This window comes from Chiloscyllium punctatum, chromosome 18 (assembly GCF_047496795.1).
Source record: "Chiloscyllium punctatum isolate Juve2018m chromosome 18, sChiPun1.3, whole genome shotgun sequence".
NCBI lineage: Eukaryota > Metazoa > Chordata > Chondrichthyes > Orectolobiformes > Hemiscylliidae > Chiloscyllium > Chiloscyllium punctatum.
In genome coordinates, this window is record NC_092756.1 from 33,463,136 (window position 1) to 33,486,844 (window position 23,709).

Consider the following 23,709-nt stretch of genomic DNA (forward strand, 5'->3'; position numbering starts at 1 on the left):
AGGGTGACAGTGATGGAGTCAGTGTGGGTGCATCAGCTTGTGAGTGATGGAGTGAGTGTGAGGGGGTCAGGTTCATGGTGATTTAGTGAGTGTGTGAGGGTCATGGTGACTGTGATAGAGTGAGTGTGAAGGGGTCAGGATGAGGGTGATGGAGTGAGTGTGATGCGATAAGTGTGACGGTGATGGTGTGAGCTTAAGGGGGTCAGGGTGATGGTGATGGAGTGAGTGTGAGGGGGTCAGTATGACAGTGATGGAGTGAGTGTGAGGGGGTCAGTATGACGGTGATGGAGTGAGTGTGTGGGGGTCAGGATGCGGGTGATGGAGTGCGTGTGAGGCGATAAGTGTGACGGTGATGGAGTGAGTGTGAGGGGGTCAGTTTGAGGGTGATTGAGTGAATGTGAGGTGATAAGTATGATATTGATGGAGTGGGTGTGACGGAATCAGGATGATGGCAATGAAGTGAGAGTGAGGGGTCAGGTTGACGATGATGGAGTGAGTGTGTGGTGGTCATTGTGACGGTGATGGAGTGAGTGTGAGGGGGCCAGGGTGACGGAGATCGAGTGAGAATAAGAGGGTCAGGGTGACGGTGATTTAGTGAGTGTGAGGGGGCTAGTGTGACAGAGATGGAGTGAGTGTTTGGGGGTGTGGGTGATGGTGATGGAGTGTGTGTGAGGGGGGCAGGGTAACATTGTTGGAGTGAGTGTGAGGTGGTCAGGGTGACTGTGATTGTGTGAGTGTGCGGGTGTCAGTTTGACGGTAATGAACTGAGTGTGAGTGGATCAAAGTGACGGAGATGGAGTGAGTGTGAGGGGGTCAGGGTGACGGTCTTGGAGTGAGTGTGAGGGGGACAGGGTTATGATGAAGTTGTGAGTGTGCATGGGTCAGCGTGACAGTGAAGGAGTGAGTGTGAGGGGGTCAGTGTGTCGCTGACAGAGTGAGATTAATGGGGTCAGTGTGACAGAGATGGGGTGAGTGTGAGGGATTAATGTGACCCTGATGGAGTAAGTGTGAGGGGGTCATGGTAACGGTGATGGACTGAGTGTGAGGGGGTCAGTGTGACGGTGATGGAGTGAGTGAGGGGGTCAGTGTGACGGAGATGGCGTGAGTGTGAGGGGATCAGGGTGACAGTGATGGAGTCAGTATGAGTGCATCAGGGTGAGAGTGATGGAGGGAGTGTGAGGGGGTCAGGGTGTGGGTGATGATGTGAGTGTGAGGGGGTCAGTGTGACGGTGATGGAGTGAGTGAGGGGGTCAGTGTGACGGAGATGGCGTGAGTGTGAGGGGATCAGGGTGACAGTGATGGAGTCAGTATGAGTGCATCAGGGTGAGAGTGATGGAGGGAGTGTGAGGGGGTCAGGGTGACGGTGATGGAGTGAGTTTGAGGGGATCAGTGTGAAGTTGATGAAGTGAGTGTGAGGGGATAAGACTGACGGTGATGGAGAGAGTGTGAGGGGGTCAGTGTGACGGTGATAGGGTGAGTGTTAGGGGGTCAGGGTGAGGGTGTTGGAGAGAGTGTGAGGGGGTCAGTGTGACGGTGACTGAGTGAGTGTGGTGGGTCAGGATGAGGGTGATGGAGTGAGTATGAGGGGGTCAGTGTGACGGTGATAGTGTGAGTGATAGGGGGTTAGTGTGAGGGTGTTGGAGTGAGTGTGTGGGGGTCAGTGTGACGGTGATGGCGTGAGTGTGAGGGGCTCAGGGTGATGGTGATGGAGTGAGTGTGTGAGGGTCAGGGTGACAGTGATGGAGTGAGTCTGTGGGGGGTGACAGAGTGAATGTGAGGTGATAAATGTGACGGTGATGGTGTGATTGTGAGGCGGTCTGGGTGAGGGTGATGCAGTGAGTGTGAGGGGGCCAGTGTGACGGTGATGGCGTGAGTGTGTGGGGGTCAGGGTGACGGTGATGGAGTGACTGTGAGGGGGTCAGTTTGTGGGTGATGGAGTGAGTCTGAATTGATAAATGTGACGTTGATGGAGAGGGTGTGAGGGAATCAGGATGATGGCCATGAAGTGAGCGTGAGGCGGTCAGGGTGACGGTGATGGAGTGAGTGTGAGGGGGTCATTGTGACGGAGATGGAGTGAGTGTGAGGGGGTCAGTATGACGGAGATGGAGTGAGTGTGAGGGGGTCATTGTGACGGAGATGGAGTGAGTGTGAGGGGGTCAGTATGACGGAGATGGAGTGAGTGTGAGGGGGTCAGTATGACGGAGATGGAGTGAGTGTGAGGGGGTCATTGTGACGGTCTTGGAGTGAGTGTGAGGGGGACAGGTAGACGATGAAATTGTGAGTGTGTGTGGGTTAGCGTGACAGTGAAGGAATGAGTGTGTGGGGGTCAGGGTGATGGTGATGGAGTGAGATTAATGGGGTCAGTGCGACAGAAATGGAGTGAGTGTGAGGGGGTCAATGTGACCCTGATGGAGTAAGTGTGAGAGGGTCAGGGTGACAGTGATTTAGTGATTGTGAGGGGGTCAGGATGACGGAAATGAAGTAAGTGTGAGGGGGTCATGGTAACGGTGATGGACTGAGTGTAATGGGGTCCGTTTGATGGTGATGGTGTGAGTGTGAGGGGGTCAGTGTGAGGGTGATGGAGTGAGTGTGAGGGGTCAGGGTGATGGAGATGGAGTGAGTATGAGAGGGTCAGGGTGACGGTGATTTAGTGAGTGTGAGGGGGCCAGGGTGACAGTGAAGGTGTGAGTGTGAGGGTGTCAGGATGACGGCGATGGAGTGAGTGTAGGAGGGTCAGAGTGACGGTGATGGAGTGAGAGTGAGGGGTTCAGGGTGACGGAGATGGAGTGAGTGTGAGAGGGTCAAATTGACGTAGTAGGAGTGAGTGTGAGGGGGTCAGTGTGACTGTGATGGAGTGAGTGTGACGGGGTCAGATTTACGGTGATGGATTGAGTGTGAGGCAGTCAGGGTGACGGTGATGAAGTCAGTGTAAGGGGGTCAGTGTGACGGAGATGGAGTGAGTGTGGGAGGGTCGGGGTGAAGGTGATTTAATGAGTATGAGAGTGCCAGGGTGACATTGATGGAGTGAGTGTGAGGTTGTTAGGATGAAGGTCATGAAGTGAGTGTGAGGTTGTCAGGGAAACGGAGATAGAGTGAGTGAGAGAGTTTCAGAGTGACGTTGATGGAGTGAGTGTGAGGGGATCAGTGTGATGGTGTTGGAGTGAGTGTGTGGGGGTCAATGTGATGGTGACGGAGTGAGTGTGTGCAGGTCAGGGTGACGGTGACAGAGTGAGCGTGAGGGTGTCAGGGTAATGGTGATGGAGTGAGTGTGATCGGATCACTGTGACTGTGATGGAGTGAGTGTGATCGGATCACTGTGACTGTGATGGAGTGAGTGTGATCGGATCACTGTGACTGTGATGGAGTGAGTGTGATCGGATCACTGTGACTGTGATGGAGTGAGTGTGATCGGATCACTGTGACTGTGATGGAGTGAGTGTGATCGGATCACTGTGACTGTGATGGAGTGAGTGTGAACGGATCAGTTTGACTGTGATGGCGTGAGTGTGAGGGAATCAGGTTGATAGTGATGGAAAGAGTGTGATGGTGTCAGGGAGTGGTGATGGAGTGAGTGTGAGGAGGTCAGGTGACATTGATGGAGTGAGGGTGAAAGTGTCAGGGTGATGGCGATGGAGTGAGTACGAGGAGTTCAGGGTGACGGTGATGGAGTGAGTGAGGCGGTCAGGGTGACGGTGATGGAGTGAGTGTGAGAGGGTCAGGGTGATGGAGATGGAGTGAGTGTGAGACGGTCAGGGTGACTGTGACTGAGTGAGTGTGAGGGGCTCAGGCGGACGGTGAAGGAGTAAGTGTGAATGATTCAGGGTGATGATGTTGGATTGAGTGCGAGGGCATCAGTGTGACAGTGATGGAGTGAGTGTGAGGGGGTCGGGTTGACAGTAATAAAGTGAGTGTGAGGAGGTCAAAGTGACAGTGAAGGCTTGAATGAGAGAGGGTCATGGTGACGGAGATGGAGCGAGTGTGAGTCAGTCAGGGTGATGGTGATGGAGTGAGTGTGAGGTGGCTAAAATGACGGTGATGTAGTGAGTGTGAGGGGGTCAGGGTGACGGTGATGGAGTGAGTGTGAGAGGGTCAGGTTGAGGGTGGTGGAGTGAGTGTGATCGGATCACTGTGACTGTGATGGAGTGAGTGTGAACAGATCAGTGTGTCTGTGATGGCGTGAGTGTGAGGATTTCAGGGTGACGATGAGGGGGTGAGTCTGAGGGGATCAGAGTGACGGTGAAGGAGTGAGTGTGAGGGGGTCCATGTGACAGTGATGGAGTGAGTGTGAGCGGGTAAGGGTGACAGTAATGGAAAGACTGTGATGGTGTCAGGGGGGTGGTGATGGAGAGAGTGTGAGGAGGTCAGGGTGACATTGATGGAGTGAATGTGAATGTGTCAGTGTGACAGTGATGGAGTGAGTACGAGGAGGTCAGGGTGACGATGATGGAGCGAGTGTGAGAAGGTAGGGTGACAGTGATGGAGTGTGTGTGGGGGTCTGGGTGACTGTGACGGTAATGGAGTGAGTGTGAACGGATCAGTGTGACTGTGATGGCGTGTGTGTGAGGGTTTCAGGGTGACGGTGATGGAGTGAGTCTGAAGGGATCAGGATGACGGTGAAGGAGTGAGTGTGAGGGGGTCCGTATGACAGTGATGGAGTGAGTGTGAGGAGTCAGTGTGACAGTGATGTAGTGAGTGTGAGGGGGTCAGGGTGACAGTGATGGAGTGAGATTGAGGGGGTCAGGCTGATGATAATGGAGTGGGTGTGAGGGGGTCAGTGTGATGGTGCTGGAGTGAGTGTGAGGGGATCAGTGTGATGGTGCTGGAGTGAGTGTTAGGGGATTACTGTGACGGTGATGGAGTAAGTGTGAAAGTGTGACTGTGATCGCGTGAGTGTGGGGGGGTCAGGGTGATGGTTATGGAGTGAGTGTGAGGGGGTCAGGATGATGATGATGAAGTGAGTATGAGGGGGTCAGGGTGGTGGTGATGGTGTGAGTGTGTTGGTGTCAGGGTGATGATGATGAAGTGAGTTTAATGGGGTCAGTGTGACAGAGATGGAGTTAGTGTGAGGGGGTCAGAGTGACGGTGATAGAGTCACTGTGAGGGGGTCAGTGTAACGGAGATGGACTGAGTGTGGGAGGGTCAGAGTGACGGTAATGGAGTGAGTGTGTGTTTGTCAGGGTGACTGTGATGGTGTGATTGTGAGGGGGCCAGGGTGACGGAGCTGGAGTGATTATGAAGGGGTCAGGGTGATGGTGATGAAGTGAGTGCGAGGGGGCCAGGGTGACGGAGCTGGAGTGAGTATGAAGGGGTCAGGGTGATGGTGATGAAGTGAGTGTGAGGGGGTCAGGGTGACGGAGATGGAGTGAGTGTGAGAGGGTCAGGGTGACTGTGACCGAGTAAGTATGAGAGGTTCAGTGTGACTGTAATCGCGTGATTGTGAGGGGATCACGGTGACGGAGATGGAGTGTGTGTGAGGGGGTCATGGTGAGGGTGATGGAGTGAGTGTTATTGAGTCAGGTTGAGGGTGATGAAGTAAGTGTGTGGGGGTCAGTGTGAGTGTGATGGAGTGAGTGTGAGGGGGTCAGTGTGAAGGTGATGGAGTGAGTGTGAGGGGTTCAGGGTGATGGTGATGGAGTGAGTGTGAGTGGGTCAAGGTGACGTTCATGGAGTGAGTATGATGGGATCACAGGGACGGTGATGGAGTGAGTGTGTACGGATCAGCGTGAGTGTGAGGGTTTCTGGATGACGGTGAAGGAGTGAGTGTGTGGGCATCAGTGTAACAGTGATGGAGTGAGTGTGAGGAATCAGTGTGACGGTGACGGAGTGAGTGTGAGGGGGTCAGGTTGACGGTGATGGAGTGAATGTGAGGGTGTCAAGGTGATTGTGATGGAGTGAGTGTGAGGGGGTCATGGTGACGGTGATGGAGCGAGTGTGAGGGGGTCAAGGTGTCGGTGATGGAGTGAGTGTGAGAGGATCAGTGTGACGGTGATTGAGTGAGTATGTGGGGGTAAGGGTGACTGTGACGGAGTGAGTGTGTAGGGGTCAAGGTGACGGTGATGAGTCAGTGTGAAGAGTCAGGTTGACAGTGATGGAGTGAGTGTGAGGGGGACAGGGTGAGGATGATGGAGTGAATATGTGGGGGTCAGGGTGACGGTGACGGAGTTTGTGTGAGGGGGTCAGGGTGACGGTGATAGAGTGAGTGTGAGGGGGTCAGAGTGACGGTGACGGAGTGTGTGTGAGGGGGTCAGGTGACAGTGAAGGAGGTGTGAGAGGGTCAGGTGACAGTGAAGGAGGAGTGTGAGGTGTTCAGCGTGACACTGATGGAGTGAATGTGATTGAGACAGGCTGATGGTGATGGGGTGAGTGTGAGGGGGAAATGGTGACGATGATGGAGCGAGTGTGAGGGGTTCAGGGTGATGGTGAATGAGTAAGTTTGAGGGGGTCATGGTGATGGTGATGCAGTGAAAGTGAGTTGGTCGAGGTGAAGGTGATGGAGTTTCTGTGAGGGGGTCAGTGTGGCAGTGATGGAGGGAATGTGTGGCGGTAAGCCTGAAGGTGATGGAGTGAGTGTGAGAGGTTCAGGGTGATGGTGACGGGATGATTTTGAGAGGTTAAGGGTGACGGTGGTGGAATGAGTGTGAGTGGATCAGGGTAACATTAATGTCGTGAACGTGTAGGGGTCAGGATGATGGTGATAGAGTGAGTGTGAGTGCTCAGTGTGACAGCGATAGAGGGCTTGTGACGGGGTTATGGTAACAGTGATGTACTGAGTGTGAGTGGGTCAGGGTGACGGTGATGGTGTAAGGGTGAGGACGTAAGGGTGACGGTGACGGAGTGAGTGTGAGGGGATGAGTGTAACGGTGATGGAGTGAGGGTAAGTGGTTCAGGGTGACGGTGAAGGAGTGAGTGTGAGGGGGTCAGTCTGACAGTGAACGAATGAGTGTGAGGGGGTCATGGTGAGGGTGATAGAGTGAGTATGAGGTGGTCAGTGTGAAGTTGATGGAGTGAGTGTGAGGGGTTCAGGGTGACGGTGATAGAGGGAGTGTGAAGGTGTCAGTGTGATGGTGATGGAATGAGTGTGAGGGGGTCAAGGTGACAGTGATGGAGTGAGTGTGAGGGGGTCAGGGTGAAGTTGATGGAGTGAGTGTGAGGGGTTCAGGGTGACGGTGATAGAGGGAGTGTGAAGGTGTCAGTGTGATGGTGATGGAATGAGTGTGAGGGGGTCAAGGTGACAGTGATGGAGTGAGTGTGAGGGGGTCAGGGTGATGGTGATGGAGAGAGTGTGAGGGGGTCAGGGTGACGGTGATGGTGTGAGTGTGAGGGGGTCAGGGTGATGGTGATGGAGTGAGTGTGACGCGATCACAGTGACGGTGATGGTGTGAGTGTGAGTGGGTCAGAGTGATGGTGATGAAGTGAGTGTGAGTGGGTCAGCATGACAGTGGTGGTGCGGGTGTGATGTGGTCAGGGTGACACAGATGGAGTGGGTGAGAGGGGATCAGTTTGACGGTGATGGAGTGAGTGTGATGGGGTCACGGTAATAGTGATGGAGTGTGTATGAGTGGGTCAGTGGACGGAGACGGAGCGAGTGTGAGGTGGTCAGGGAGATGGTGCTGGAGTGAGTCTGAGGGGATCAGTGTGATGGTGATGGAGTCAGTGTGAGGGGGACAGGGTAGGGATGATAGAGTGAGGGTGATGGCATCAGCGTGACGTTAATCGAGTGAGTGTAAGGGCGCCAGGGTCACGGTGATGGAGTGAGTGTGAGGGGGTCAGGGTGACGGCAATGGAGTGAGTGTGAAGGGGTCAGGGTGATTGCGATTGAGTGAGTGTGAGGTGCACAGGGTGACGGTGATGGAATGAGTGTTAGGGGGTCAGGGCGGTGGGGATGAAGTGTGTGTGGGGGGATGAGTGTGATGTTGATGAAGTGAGTGTGAGGGGATCAGGGTGACTGTGATGGAGTGAGTGTGAGGGGGTCAGGGTAATTGTGATGGAGTGAGTGTGAGGGCTTTGGGTGACGGTGATGGAGTGAGTGTGAGGGGGTCAGTGTAAAGTTGATGGAGTTAGTGTGAGGATTTAAGGGTGACGATGATAGAGTGAGTGTGAGGGGGTCAGGGTGATGGTGATTGAGTGAGTGTGAGGGGGTCAAGGGGACAGTGATGGAGTGAGTGTGAGGGGATGAGTGTGACAGTGATGAAGTGAGTGTGAAGGGGTCAGTGTAAAGTTGATGGAGTTAGTGTGAGGGGTTAAGGGTGACAGTGATAGAGTGAGTGTGAGGGGGTCAGGGTGATGGTGATGGAGTGAGTGTGAGGCGATCACAGTGACGGTGATGGTGTGAGTGTGAGCGGGTCTGGGTGATGGTGATGGAGTGCTGTGAGGGGGTCAGGGTGATGGTGATGGAGTGAGTGTGAGTGAGTCACTGTAACAGCGATGGAGTGAGTGTGAATGGGTCAGCGTGACGGTGGCGGTGCGGGTGTGAGGTGGTCAGGGTGACGCAGAAGGAGTGGGTGAGAGGGGATAAGTGTGACAGTGATGGAGTGAGGATGACAGCATCAGTGTGATGGTGATGGAGGGAGTGTGAGTGTTTCAAGGTGACAGTGATGGTGTGAGTCTGAGGGGATCAGGGTGATGGTGATGGAGTGAGTGTAATGGGGTCACGGTAACAGTGATGGAGTGAGTGTGAGTGGGTCATGGGGACAGTGACAGAGCGAGTGTGAGGGGGCGTCAGGGAGATGGTGGTGGAGTGAATGTGAGGGGATCAGTGTGATGGTGATAGAGTCAGTGTGGGATTGCCAGTGTGACGGTGATGGAGTCAGTGTGAGGGGATCAGTGTGATGGTGATGGAGTCAGTGTGGGATTGTCAGTGTGATGGTGATGGAGTGAGTGTGATTGAGTCAGGGTGATGGTGATGGAGTGAGTGTGAGGGGTCAGGGTGATGGTGATGGAGTGAGTGTGAGGGGTCAGGGTGATGGTGATGGAGTGAATGTGAGGGAGTCAAGGTGATTGTGATGGAGTGAGTGTGAGGGGTCAGGGTGACGGTGATGTAGTGAGTGTGAGGGGATGAGTGTGACAGTGATGAACTGAATGTGAAGGGTGCAGTGGGATGGTGTTGGAATGAGTGTGAGGGGATCACGGTGACGGTAGCAGTGTGAGACTGAGGGGGTCAGTGTGACGCTGATGAAGCGAGTGTGAGGGGGTCACTGTTACAGAGATGGGGTGAGGGTGAGGGGATCAGGGTGATGGTGATGGAGTGAGTGCGAGGTGGTTAGGGTGACGGTGATGGAGAGAGTGTGAGGGGGTCAGGTTGATGTTGATTGAGTGAAAGAGGGTCACTGTGACTGTGATGGAGTGAGTGTGATGGGTCAGTGTGACAGTGATGGAGTGAGTGTGAGGTTTTCAGTGTGACAGTGATGGAATGAATGTGTGGTGATCAGGGTGACAGTGATGGAGAGAGTCTGAGATGGTGAGGGTGACAGTGATGAGTGAGAGTGAGGGTGTCAGGGTGACGGTGATGGAGTGTGAGAGTGAGGGTGTCAGGGTGATGATGATGGTATGAGTGTGTGGAAGTAAGGGTGAAGGTGATGGAGTGAGTGTGAAGGGTTCAGGGGGATGGTGATGGTGTGAGTGGGAGGTTGACCGGTTAAAGATTGTGGAGTGAGTGTGAGGGGATTAGTCTGACGGTGATGGAGTGAGTGTCAGGGGGTCAGTGTGAAGTTGATGGAGTGAGTGTGAGGGGTTCAGGGTGACGGTGATCGAGTGAGTGTGAAGGTGTCAGTGTGATGGTGAAGGAATGAGTGTGAGGGGGTCAAGGTGACAGTGATGGAGTGAGTGTGAGGGTGTCAGTGTGATGGTGATGGAGTGAGTGTGACGCGATCACAGTGACGGTGATGGTGTGAGTGTGAGTGGGTCAGAGTGATCGTGATGGAGTGCGTGTGAGTGGGTCAGTGTGATGGTGATGGAGTGAGTCTAAGGCGATCAGGGTGATGGTGATGGAGTGAGTGTGAGTGGGTCAGCATGACAGTGGTGGTGCGGGTGTGATGTGGTCAGGGTGACACAGATGGAGTGGGTGAGAGGGGATCAGTTTGACGGTGATGGAGTGAGTGTGATGGGGTCACGGTAATAGTGATGGAGTGTGTATGAGTGGGTCAGTGGACGGAGACGGAGCGAGTGTGAGGTGGTTAGGGAGATGGTGCTAGAGTGAGTCTGAGGGGATCAGTGTGATGGTGATGGAGTCAGTGTGAGATTGTCAGTGTGACGGTGATGGAGTGAGTGTGAGGGGATCAGTGTGATGGTGATGGAGTCAGTGTGAGATTGTCAGTGTGACGGTGATGGAGTGAGTGTGAGGCGATCAGTGTGATGGTGATGGAGTCAGTGTGAGAGTGTCAGTGTGACGGTGATGGAGTGAGTGTGATGGGGTCAGGGTGAGGATGATGGAGTGAATGTGTGGGGGTCAGGGTGACGGTGAGGAAGTGTGTGTGAGGGGGTCAGGTGACAGTGAAGGAGTTGTGAGAGGGTCAGGTGACAGTGAAGGAGGAGTGTGAGGTGTTCAGGGTGACACTGATAGAGTGAATGTGAGGGAGTCAGGCTGATGGTGCTGGAGTGAGTGTGAGGGGATCAGTCAGTGTGGGATTGTCAGTGTGATGGTGATGGAGTGAGTGTGAGTGAGTCAGGTTGACGGTGATGGAGTGAGTGTGAGGGAGTCAGGGTGACGGTGATGGAGTGAGTGTGACGGGATCGCTGTGACGGTGATAGAGTAAGTGTGAAGGGTTTAGTGTGACTGTGATCCCGTGGATGTGAGGGCGTCAGTGTGACGGTGATGGAGTGAGTGTGAGAGGGTCACTGTGACGGTGATGGAGTGAGTGTGAGTGGTTCAGGGTGACGGTGATGGAGTGAGTGTGAGGGGGACAGGGTGAGGATGATGGAATGAGTGTGGGGGTTCACGGTGACGGTGCTGAATTGAGTGTGTGGGGGGTCAGGGAGACGGTGACGGAGTGAGTGGGAGGGGTCAGTGTGACTTTGATAGAGTGAGTGTGAGAGGGTCACTGTGACGGTGATGGAGTGAGTGTGAGTGGTTCAGGGTGATGGTGATGGAGTGAGTGTGAAGGGTTCGGCGTGATGCTGATGGATTGAGTGCGACGTTGTCAGGGTGACGGTGATGGAGTGAGTGTGAGAAGAACAGGACGACGGTGATGGAGTGAATGTGAAGGAGTCACGGTGACGGTGATAGAGTTTGTGTGAACGGGTCAGTGTGACAGTGATGGAGTGAGTGTGAAGGGGTCAGTATGACTGTGATGGAGTGAGTGTGAGGGGGTCAGGGTGACAGTGACGGAGCGAGTGTGGGGGTCAGGGTGACGGTGATGGAGTGAGTGTGAGGGGTTCAGCGTGACAGTGATGAAATGAGTGTGAGTTGGTCAGGGTGACAGTGATGGAGTGAGTGTGAGTAGATCAGGATGACGGTAATGGTGTGAATGTGAGGGGGTCAGTGTGACGGAGATGGAGTGAGTGTGAGGTGGTCAGGGTGACAGTGGTGGATTGAGTGTGCAGGGGACAGTGTAACAGTGATGGAATGAGTGTGAGGGATCATTGTGATATTGATGGAATGAATGTGAGGGGGTCAGGGTGACAGTGATGGAGAGAGTCTGAGATGGTAAGGGTGACGGTGCTGAGTGAGAGTGAGGGTGTCAGGGTGACGATGATGGAGTGAGTGTGTGGTGGTAAGGGTGAAGGTGATGGAGTGAGTGTGAAGGGGTCAGTGTGACAGTGAAGGAGTGAGTGTGATTTTGACCGGTTGACGGTTGTGGAGTGAGTGTGAGGGGATTAGTGTGACGGTGATGGAGTGATTGTGAGGGGGTCAGTGTGATGCTGCTGGAGTGAGTGTGAGAGGGTCACTGTGACTGTGATGGAGTGAGTGCGAGGTTGTCAGGGTGATGGTGATGGAGTGAGTATCACCCTTACACCCTTTCACACACTGTATCACTGTCACTCATACCCCTCACACTCACTCCATCACTCTCACTCTGATCCCCCATACTCACTCCAACAATGTCACCCTGACCCTCTCACACTCACTCCACCACCGTCACCCAGACCTCCTCACATTCACTCCTTCACTATCACTCTGACACACTCACACTCACTCCATCATCGTCACCCAGACCCCTCACACTCACTCCATCACTCTCACACTGCTCCCCTCACACGCACTCCATCAATATCTCCCTGACCCCCTCACACTCAGTCTTTCATGCTCACACTGATTCCTTCACACTCACTCCATCACTGTCACCCTGTCCCCTCACACTCACTCCATCATCGACACCCTGATCCCCTCACGCTCACTCTATCACTCTCACACTGATCCACTCACACTCATTCCATCAATGTCAACGTGACCCCCTCACACTCACTCCATCACCATCACCCTGATCCCCTCACACTCACTCCATCACTCTCACACTGCTCCCCTCACACGCACTCCATCAATATCACCCTGACCCCCTCACACTCAGTCTTTCATGCTCACACTGATTCCTTCACACTCACTCCATCACTGTCACCCTGTCCCCTCACACTCACTCCATCATCGACACCCTGATCCCCTCACACTCACTACATTACTCTCACACTGATCCACTGACACTCACTCCATCAATGTCACCGTGACCCCCTCACACTCACTCCATCACCATCACCCTGATCCACTCACATTCACTCCATCATCGTCACCCTTAACCTCTCACAATCATCCCATCACTGTCACCCTGACACCCTCACACTCACTCCATCACTGTCACCCTGACTCATTCACACTCACTACACCACCCTCACCCTACCCCCTCACACTCCATCACCCTCACCCTGACCCCCTCACACTCACTCTATCACCATCACCTTGAACCCCTCACACTAAATCAAGCAACTGCACACTGACCCCTTCACACTCACTTCATCACTGTCACACTCATCCCCTCACATTCACTCCATCACCGTCACCCTGACCCCTCACACTCACTCCATCACAATCGCCTTGACTCCCTCACATTCACTCCGCCACCGTCACCCTGTCCCCCTCACACTTACTCCATCACCGTTAACCTGACCCACTCACACTCACTCCATCACCATCACCCTGATCCACTCACACTCACTCCATCATCGTCACCCTTAACCTCTCACAATCATCCCATCACTGTCACCCTGACACCCTCACACTCACTCCATCACTGTCACTCTGACTCATTCACACTCACTACACCACCCTCACCCTACCCCCTCACACTCCATCACCATTACCCTGACCCCCTCACACGCACTCTATCCCCCTCACCCTGACCCCCTCACACTCACTCTATCACCGTCACCTTGAACCCCTCACACTAACTCCATCAACTTCACACTGACCCCTTCACACTCACTTCATCACTGTCACACTCATCTCCTCACATTCACTCCATCACCGTCACCATGACCTCTCACACTCACTCCATCACAATCACCTTGACTCCCTCACATTCACTCCGTCACCATCACCCTGTCCCTCTCACACTCACTCCATCACCGTCACACTGGCCCCAACACAATCACTCCATCACCATCACACTAGCCACCACACACTCACTCCATGACCCTCACAGTGACTCAATCACAGTGACTCAAATGCCGTCACCCTGACCACCTCACACTCACTTCATTACCATCATTCTGAGCCCCTCACACGCACTCCATCACCGACACCCTGTGACCTCACACTCACTCCATCAACGTCACACTGGCCTGATCACACTCACTAAATCACCGTCACACTGACCCTCTCACACTCACTCCATCACCGTCAGACTAATCCCCTCACACTCACTCCACAACCGTCAACCGGTCAACCTCGCACTCACTCCTTCACTGTCACACTGACCCCTTCACACTCACTCCATCACCTTCACCCTTACCTCCAGACATTCATTCCATCATCGTCACCCTGACACCCTCACTCTCACTCCATCACCGTCACCCTGACACCCTCACTCTCACTCATCACCGTCACCCTCACCATCTCAGACTCTCTCCATCACTGTCACCCTGACCCACTCACATTCACTCAATCGCTGTCACACTGACCCCCTCACATTCACTCCATCATCGTCATCCTGGTCTACTCACAATCACTCCGTCACCGTCACAATGATAACCTCACATTTAATCCATCACCGTCACCCTGACCAACTCACACTCACTCCATCACTGTCACGCTGACCCACTCACACTCACTTCATTACCATCATCCTGAGCCCCTCACAAGCACTCTATCACCGTCACCCTGACCACCTCACACTCACTCCATCATCATCACACGGGCCCGCTCACACTCACTAAATCACCGTCACACTGACCCTCTCACACTCACTACATCACCGTCAGACTAATCCCCTCACACTCACTCCACAACCATCAACCAGTCAACCTCACACTCACTGCTTCACTGTCACACTGACCCCTTCACACTCACTCCATCATCGTCACCCTGACACCCTCACTCTCACTCCATCACCATCACTCTGACCAACTCACTCTCACTCTGTCTCTGTCACGCTGAACCCCTCACACTCACTATATCACCATCATCCTGATCCTCTCACACTCACTCCATCACCGTCACCCTGACAACCTCACACTCACTCCATCACAGTCACAGTGACCCTCTCACACTCACTCCAGCAGCATCACACTGACCCCCTCACAATCACTCCATCACCGTCACACTAATCCCCTCACACTCACTCCACAACCGTCTACCGGTCAAAATCACACTCACTCCTTCACTGTGACACTGACCCCTTCACACTCACTCCATCACCTTCACCCTTACCACCCCACACTCACTCCATCATCGTCACCCTGACACCCTCAATCTCACTCAGCACCGTCACCCTTACCATCTCAGACTCTCTCCATCACTGTCACCCTGACCCCCTCACATTCAATCCATCAATATCACAATGACCCCTCACACTCATTTCATCACTGTCACACTGTCCCCCGCACACTCAATCCACCACTGTCACCCTGACTACCTCACACTCACTCCATCACCGTCACTCTGACCAACTCACACTCACTCTATCGCTGTCACACTGAACCCCTCACACTCACTATATCACCATCATCCTGATCCTCTCACACTCACTCCATCACCGTCACCCTGACAACCCCACACTCACTCAGCACCGTCACCCTTACCATCTCAGACTCTCTCCATCACTGTCACCCTGACCCCCTCACATTCAATCCATCAATATCACAATAACCCCTCACACTCATTTCATCACTGTCACACTGTCCCCCGCACACTCAATCCACCACTGTCACCCTGACTACCTCACACTCACTCCATCACCGTCATTCTGACCAACTCACACTCACTCTATCGCTGTCACACTGAACCCCTCACACTAACGATATCACCATCATCCTGATCCTCTCACACTCACTCCATCACCGTCACCCTGACAACCTCACACTCACTCCATCACAGTCACAGTGACCCTCTCACACTCACTCCAGCAGCATCACACTGACCCCCTCACAATCACTCCATCACCGTCACACTAATCCCCTCACACTCACTCCACAACCGTCAACCGGTCAAAATCACACTCACTCCTTCACTGTCACACTGACCCCTTCACACTCACTCCATCACCTTCACCCTTACCACCACACACTCACTCCATCATCGTCACCCTGACACCCTCACTCTCACTCAGTACCGTCACCCTTACGATCTCAGACTCTCTCCATCACTGTCACCCTGACCCCCTCACATTCACTCCATCAATATCACAATGATCCCTCACACTCATTCCATCACTGTCACACTGTCCCCTGCACACTCAATCCACCACTGTCACCCTGACCACCTCACACTCACTCCATCTCCGTCACACTGACCCCCTCACATTCACACCATTACCGTCATCCTGATCTACTCACACTCACTCCATCACTGTCACCCTGACCAACTCACACTCATTCCATCACCGTCACGCTGAACCCCTCACACTCACTCCATCACCGTCACCCTGACCCCCACACTCGCTCCGTCACTGTCACCCTGACCCCCTCACACTCACTCCATCACAGTCATACTGACTCCTTCACACTCACTCCATCACTGTCACACTGACCCGTTCACACAAACTCTATCACCGTCACCGTGACTCCTTCACATTCACTCCATCACCGTCATCCTGTTCTTCTCACACTCACTCCATCACCGTCACCCTGACAACGTCGCACTCAATCCATCAGCATCACGCCGAAGCCTTCACACTCACTCCATCACCGTCACCCTGAACCACTCACACTCACTCCATCACCGTCACAGTGACCCTCTCACACTTACTCCATCAAAGTCACACTGACCCCCTCCCACTCACTCCGTCACCGTCACCCTGACCCCCCACACACTCAATTCAGCACCGTCACGGTGAACCCCTACACTCATTCCATCATCCTCACCCTGTCCCCCTCACACTCACTCCATCACCGTCACACCAACCCCCTCACACTCACTCCATCACAGTCACCCTGACCTCCTCACACTCACTCCATCACAGTCACTCTCATCCCCCCACACCCACTCCACCCCCACCGCCCAGAACCCCCTCACACTCATTCCATCACAGTCAACCTGAATCCCCTCACACTCACTCCATCACTGTCACACTGACAATCTCACACTCACTCTATCACCGTCACACTGCTCCCCTCACACTCTCTCCTTCACCGTCACCCTGACCCCCACACACTCACTCCTTCCCCATCACGCTGATCCCCTCACACTCACTCCATCACCGTCACCATGACCCTCTCACCCTCACTCCATCACCGTCACAGTGACCCTCTCACACTACTCCACCAGCATCACACTGACCCCATCACACTCACTCTACAACCGTCAACCAGTCAACCTCACACTCACTCCTTCTGTCACACTGACCCCTTCACACTCACTCCATCTCCTTCACCCTTACTGTCACACACTCTTTCCATCATCGTCACCCTGACACCCTCACTCTCACTCATCACGGTCACCCTCACCATCTCAGACTCTCTCCATCACAGTCACCCTGACCCCCTCACATTCATTCCATCACCGTCATCCTGATCTTCTCACACTCAATCCTTCACCGTCACCCTGACCAAATCACACTCACTCCATCACTGTCACGCTGAACCCCTCACACTCACTCCATCACCATCATCCTGATCTTCTCACACTCACTCCATCACTGTCACCCTGACCCACACACACTCACTCCATCACCGTCACCGTGATCCCCTCACACTCACTCCATGATCGTCACCCTGACACCCTCACATTCATTACATCACAGTCACACTGACCCCTTCACACTCACTTCATCATCGTCACAATGATCCCCTCATACTCACTCCATCACTGTCACACTGCTCCTTTCACACTCACTCTATCACTGTCACACTGACCCTCTTACATTCACTCAATCACCATCACCCTGACCCCCTCACACTCTCTCCATCACTGTCACGGTGACCCCCTCACACTCACTCCATCACCATCACCCTGACACCCTCACCCTTACTCCATCAGTCACAGTGACCGCTTCATACTCACTTTATTCCAGTCACCCTGACCGTCTCACAGTCGCACCATCATCGTCACCCTGACCCACTCACACACACTCTGTCATCGTCACCCTGTCCCCCTCACACTCATTCCATCACCGTCACGCCGACCCCCTCATACTTACTCCATCACCATCACACTCAACTCACCACACTCACTCCATCCCCACCACCCTGACCCCCTCACACTCACTCCATCACAGTCACCCTGACCTCCTCACACTCACTCCATCACGGTCACCCTGAATCTCCTCATACTCACTCTATCACTGTCACACTGACAATCTCACACTCACTCTATCACCATCACACAGATCTCCTCACACTCACTCCATCACCTGCACCCTGACCCCTCACACTCACTCCATCACCATCACACTGACAATCCCACACTCACTCCATCACTGTTGCCCTGACCCCCTCACACACACTCCTTCCCCGTCACGCTGACCCCCTCACACTCAATCCATCACCGTCACACTTTCCAAGCCACACTCACTCCATCAGCATCACGCTGACCCCCTCACACTCATGGCATCACTGTCGCCCTGACCCCCCTCACTCGCTCCCTCACCGTCACCATGAACCCCTCACATTCACTCCATGACAGTCATACTGACCCCTTCACACTCACTCGATCACCTTCACCCTTACTGCCACACACACTCACTCCATCATCGTCACCCTGACACCCTCACTCTCACTCATCACCGTCACCCTCACCATCTCAGACTCTCTCCATCACTGTCACCCTGACTCCCTCACATTCACTCCATCGCTGTCACCCTGACACCCGCACATTCACTCCATCAGCGTCACTGTGACCTCCTCACACTCAATCCATCACCGTCACCCTGACCAACTCGCACTCACTCCATCATAGTCACCCTGAACCCCGCACACTCACTCCATCAACATCACACTGACCCGCTCACACTCACTCAATCACCCTCACCATGGCCCTCTCACACTCATTCGTTCACTGTCATGCTGACCCCCTCACACTGGCTCCATCACCGTCACCATGACCCGCTCACACTCACCCCATCACCATCACCCTGACTCCCTCACGTTCACTCCATCAGTGTAACTCTGACACCCTCACACTCACCCCATCACCGTCACCCTAACCCCCTCACACAAACTCCATCACTGTCACCCTGATCCACTCACACTCACTCCCACACCATCACACTCATTCCCTCACATTCACTCCATCACTATTACCCTGACCCCTTCACACTCACTCCATCACTGTCACCCTGATTCCCTCACACTCACACCATCACCGTCACCGTGATCACCTCGCACTCACTCCATCACCGCCACCCTGAACCCCTCACACTCACTCCATCACCATCACCGTGATCCCCTCACACTCACTCCATCATGTTCACCCTGTTCCCCTGACACTCACTCAATCACCATCACACTCATTCCCCCATACCCACTCCATCCCCACCGCCCTGACACCCTCACACTCCTTCCATCACCGTCACGCTGTGCACCTCACACTCACTCCATCACTATTACCCTGACCCCTCACACTAACTCTATCACCGTCACCCTGACGCCCTCACCCTCAATTTATCATCCTCACCCTGACCGCCACACTCACTCCATCACCGTCACACTGATCCCCTCTCACCCACTTCATCTCCGTCACCCTGACCACGTCACACCCGCACCACCACCGTCACGCTGACCCACTCACCCTCACTCCATCACTGTTACCGTGACCCACTCACCCTCACTCCATCACCATCACCCTGACCCACTCACACTCACTCCATCACCATCACCCTGACCCCCTCACTCTCACTCTACCACTGTCACCCTGAACCCCTCACACTCACTGCATCAACGTCACACTGACCCCCTCACACTCACTCAATCACCCTCACCCTGACCCCCTCACTCTCACTCTACCACTGTCACCCTGAACCCCTCACACTCACTGCATCAACGTCACACTGACCCCCTCACACTCACTCAATCACCCTCACCATGACCCCCTTACACTCATTTGTTCACTGTCAGGCTGACCCTATCACACTCACTCCTTCACCATCAACCTGGCCCCATCACTCTCGCTCCATCACTTTGACCATGACCCCCTCACACTCACCCCATCACCATCACCCTGACACCCTCACATTCACTCCATCAGTTTAACTCTAATCGCCTCACACTCACCCCATCACCGTCACCCTAACCCCCTCACACAAACTCCGTCACCATCACCCTGATCCCCTCACACTGACTCCCTCACCATCACACTCATCCCCTCACACTCAATCCATCACCGTCACACTGACCTCCTCGCCTTCATTCCATCACCTTCACACTCATCCCCCCACACTCACTCCATCCCCACCGCCCTGAACCACGCACACTCACTCCCTCAGCGTCACCCTGTCCCCCTCACACTCACTCCATCACTGTCACATTGATCCGCTCACACTCACTTCATCACTGTCACACTGACTCTCTCACACTGTCTCCATCACCGTCACACTGACACCCTCACACTCACTCCATCACCATCATCATAACCCCCACACGTTCACTCCATTAATGTTACCCTGACCCCCTCACACTCATTCCACCACCGTCACCCTTAACCTCTCACAATCAGACCATCACCATCACTATGACCCCTTCACACTCACTCCTTCACCTTCATGCTTACCGCCACACATTCACTCAATCAGCGTCACCCTGACCGTGCACACTCACTCCGTTATCATCTCCCTGACCCTCTCACACTCACTCCATCACTGTCCCACTGACCCTTCACACTGACTCATCACTGTCACACTGACCCCAGCACACTCACTCCATGACAGATACGCTGACCTTCTCACACTCACTCCTTCACCGTCACCCTGAAAGCCTCACATTCACACTATCACTGTCACACTGACTTGTTCACACTCACTCCGTCACCGTCACCCCAACCCCTTCATCCTCACTGTATCACCGCCCCCTATCCCCCTCACACAAACTCCGTGACAATCACCCTCATTACCTCAAACTCACTTCATCACCGTCACCCTGTTCCCCTTACACTCACTCTATCACCATCAAACTCATTCCCCCACACCCACTCCATCCCTACCGCCCTGACACCCTCACACTCCTTTCATCACCGTCACCCTGATGGCCTCACACTCACTTCATCACTATTACACTGACCCCTCACACTCACTCCATCACCGTCACACAAACCCCCTCACACAAACTCTGTCACCGTCACCCTGATCCCCTCACACTGACTCCCTCACCATCACACTCATCCCCTCACACTCACTCCATCACCCTCACCCTGACCGCCTCGCCTTCATTCCAACACCGTCACCCTGCCCCCCTCACACTCACCCCATCACCATCACCCTGACACCCTCACATTCACTTCATTAGTGTAACTCTAACCCCCTCACACTCACCCCATCACCGTCACCCTAATCCCCTCACACAAACTCCGTCACTGTCACCCTGATCCCCTCACACTGACTCCCTCACCGTCACACTCATCCCCCACACTCACTCTATCCCCACCACCCTGAACCACTCACACTCACTCCATCACCGTCACCCTGACCCCCTCACACTCATTCGTTCACTGTCAGGATGACCCCATCACACTCACTCCTTCACTGTCACCCTGACCCCCTCACTCTCGCTCCATTACCATCACCATGACCGCCTCACACTCACTCCATCCCCAACACCCTGACCACGTCACACTCTTTCCATCACCGTCACCCTGTCCCCCTCACACTCTCTCCATCACCGTCACACTGATTCTTTAACACTCTCTCCATCACCGTCACCCTGACCCACTCACACTCACAATCACTGTTACCGTGACCACCTCACAATCCCTCTATCACTGTCACACTGAGCGCTCACACTCACTGCATCACCATCATTCTGACCCGCACATGTTCACTCCATTAATGTTACCCTGACCCCCTCGCACTCATTCCACTGCCGTCACCCTTAACCTCTCACAATCATACCGTCACCATCACCATGACCCCTTCACACTCACTCCATCAACTTCACACTTACCGCCACACATTCACTCCATCACCATCACCATGACCCCTTCACACTCACTCCATCACCTTCACACTTACCGCCACACATTCACTCAATCAGCGTCACCCTGACCCTGCACACTCACTCCGTTATCATCTCCCTGACCCTCTCACACTCACTCCATCACTGTCCCACTGACCCTTCACACTGACTCATCACTGTCACACTGACCCCAGCACACTCACTCCATGACAGATACGCTGACCTTCTCACACTCACTCCTTCACCGTCACCCTGAAAGCCTCACATTCACACTATCACTGTCACACTGACTTGTTCACACTCACTCCGTCACCGTCCCCCCAACCCCTTCATCCTCACTGTATCACCGCCCCCTAACCCCCTCACACAAACTCCGTAACAATCACCCTCATCCCCTCAAACTCACTTCATCACCGTCACCCTGTTCCCCTTACACTCACTCTATCACCATCAAACTCATTCCCCCACACCCACTCCATCCCTACCGCCCTGACACCCTCACACTCCTTTCATCACCGTCACCCTGATGGCCTCACACTCACTTCATCACTATTACACTGACCCCTCACACTCACTCCATCACCGTCACACAAACCCCCTCACACAAACTCTGTCACCGTCACCCTGATCCACTCACACTGACTCCCTCACCATCACACTCATCCCCTCACACTCACTCCATCACCCTCACCCTGACCGCCTCGCCTTCATTCCAACACCGTCACCCTGCCCCCCTCACACTCACCCCATCACCATCACCCTGACACCCTCACATTCACTTCATTAGTGTAACTCTAACCCCGTCACACTCACCCCATCACCGTCACCCTAATCCCCTCACACAAACTCCGTCACTGTCACCCTGATCCCCTCACACTGACTCCCTCACCATCACACTCATCCCCCACACTCACTCTATCCCCACCACCCTGAACCACTCACACTCACTCCATCACCGTCACCCTGACCCCCTCACACTCATTCGTTCACTGTCAGGATGACCCCATCACACTCACTCCTTCACTGTCACCCTGACCCCCTCACTCTCGCTCCATCACCATCACCATGACCGCCTCACACTCACTCCATCCCCAACACCCTGACCACGTCACACTCTTTCCATCACCGTCACCCTGTCCCCCTCACACTCTCTCCATCACCGTCACACTGATCCTTTAACACTCTCTCCATCACCGTCACCCTGACCCCCTCACACTCTCTCCATCACCGTCACACTGATCCTTTAACACTCTCTCCATCACCGTCACCCTGACCCACTCACACTCACAATCACTGTTACCGTGACCACCTCACAATCCCTCTATCACTGTCACACTGAGCGCTCACACTCACTGCATCACCATCATTCTGACCCGCACATGTTCACTCCATTAATGTTACCCTGACCCCCTCGCACTCATTCCACTGCCGTCACCCTTAACCTCTAACAATCATACCGTCACCATCACCATGACCCCTTCACACTCACTCCATCAACTTCACACTTACCGCCACACATTCACTCCATCACCATCACCATGACCCCTTCACACTCACTCCATCAACTTCACACTTACCGCCACACATTCACTCCATCACCGTTACCCTGACCCCTGAACACTCACTCCATTATCATCTCCCTGACCCTCTCATACTCACTCCATCACTGTCCCATCGACCCTTCCCACTGACTTATCACTCCATCACAGACACCCTGAAACCCTGATACTCACTCTTTCACCATCACCCTGAAAGCCTCACATTCACACTTTCACTGTCACACTGACCCGTTCACACTCACTCCGTCACCATTACCCTGACTCACACACACTCATTCCATCACGGTCACACTGGCCCCCTCACACTCACTCCATCAATCTCACTCTGACCTGTTCACACTCACTCTGTCACCGTCACCCTGACCCCCTACACACTCACTCCATCACCGTCACTCTGACCCCCTCA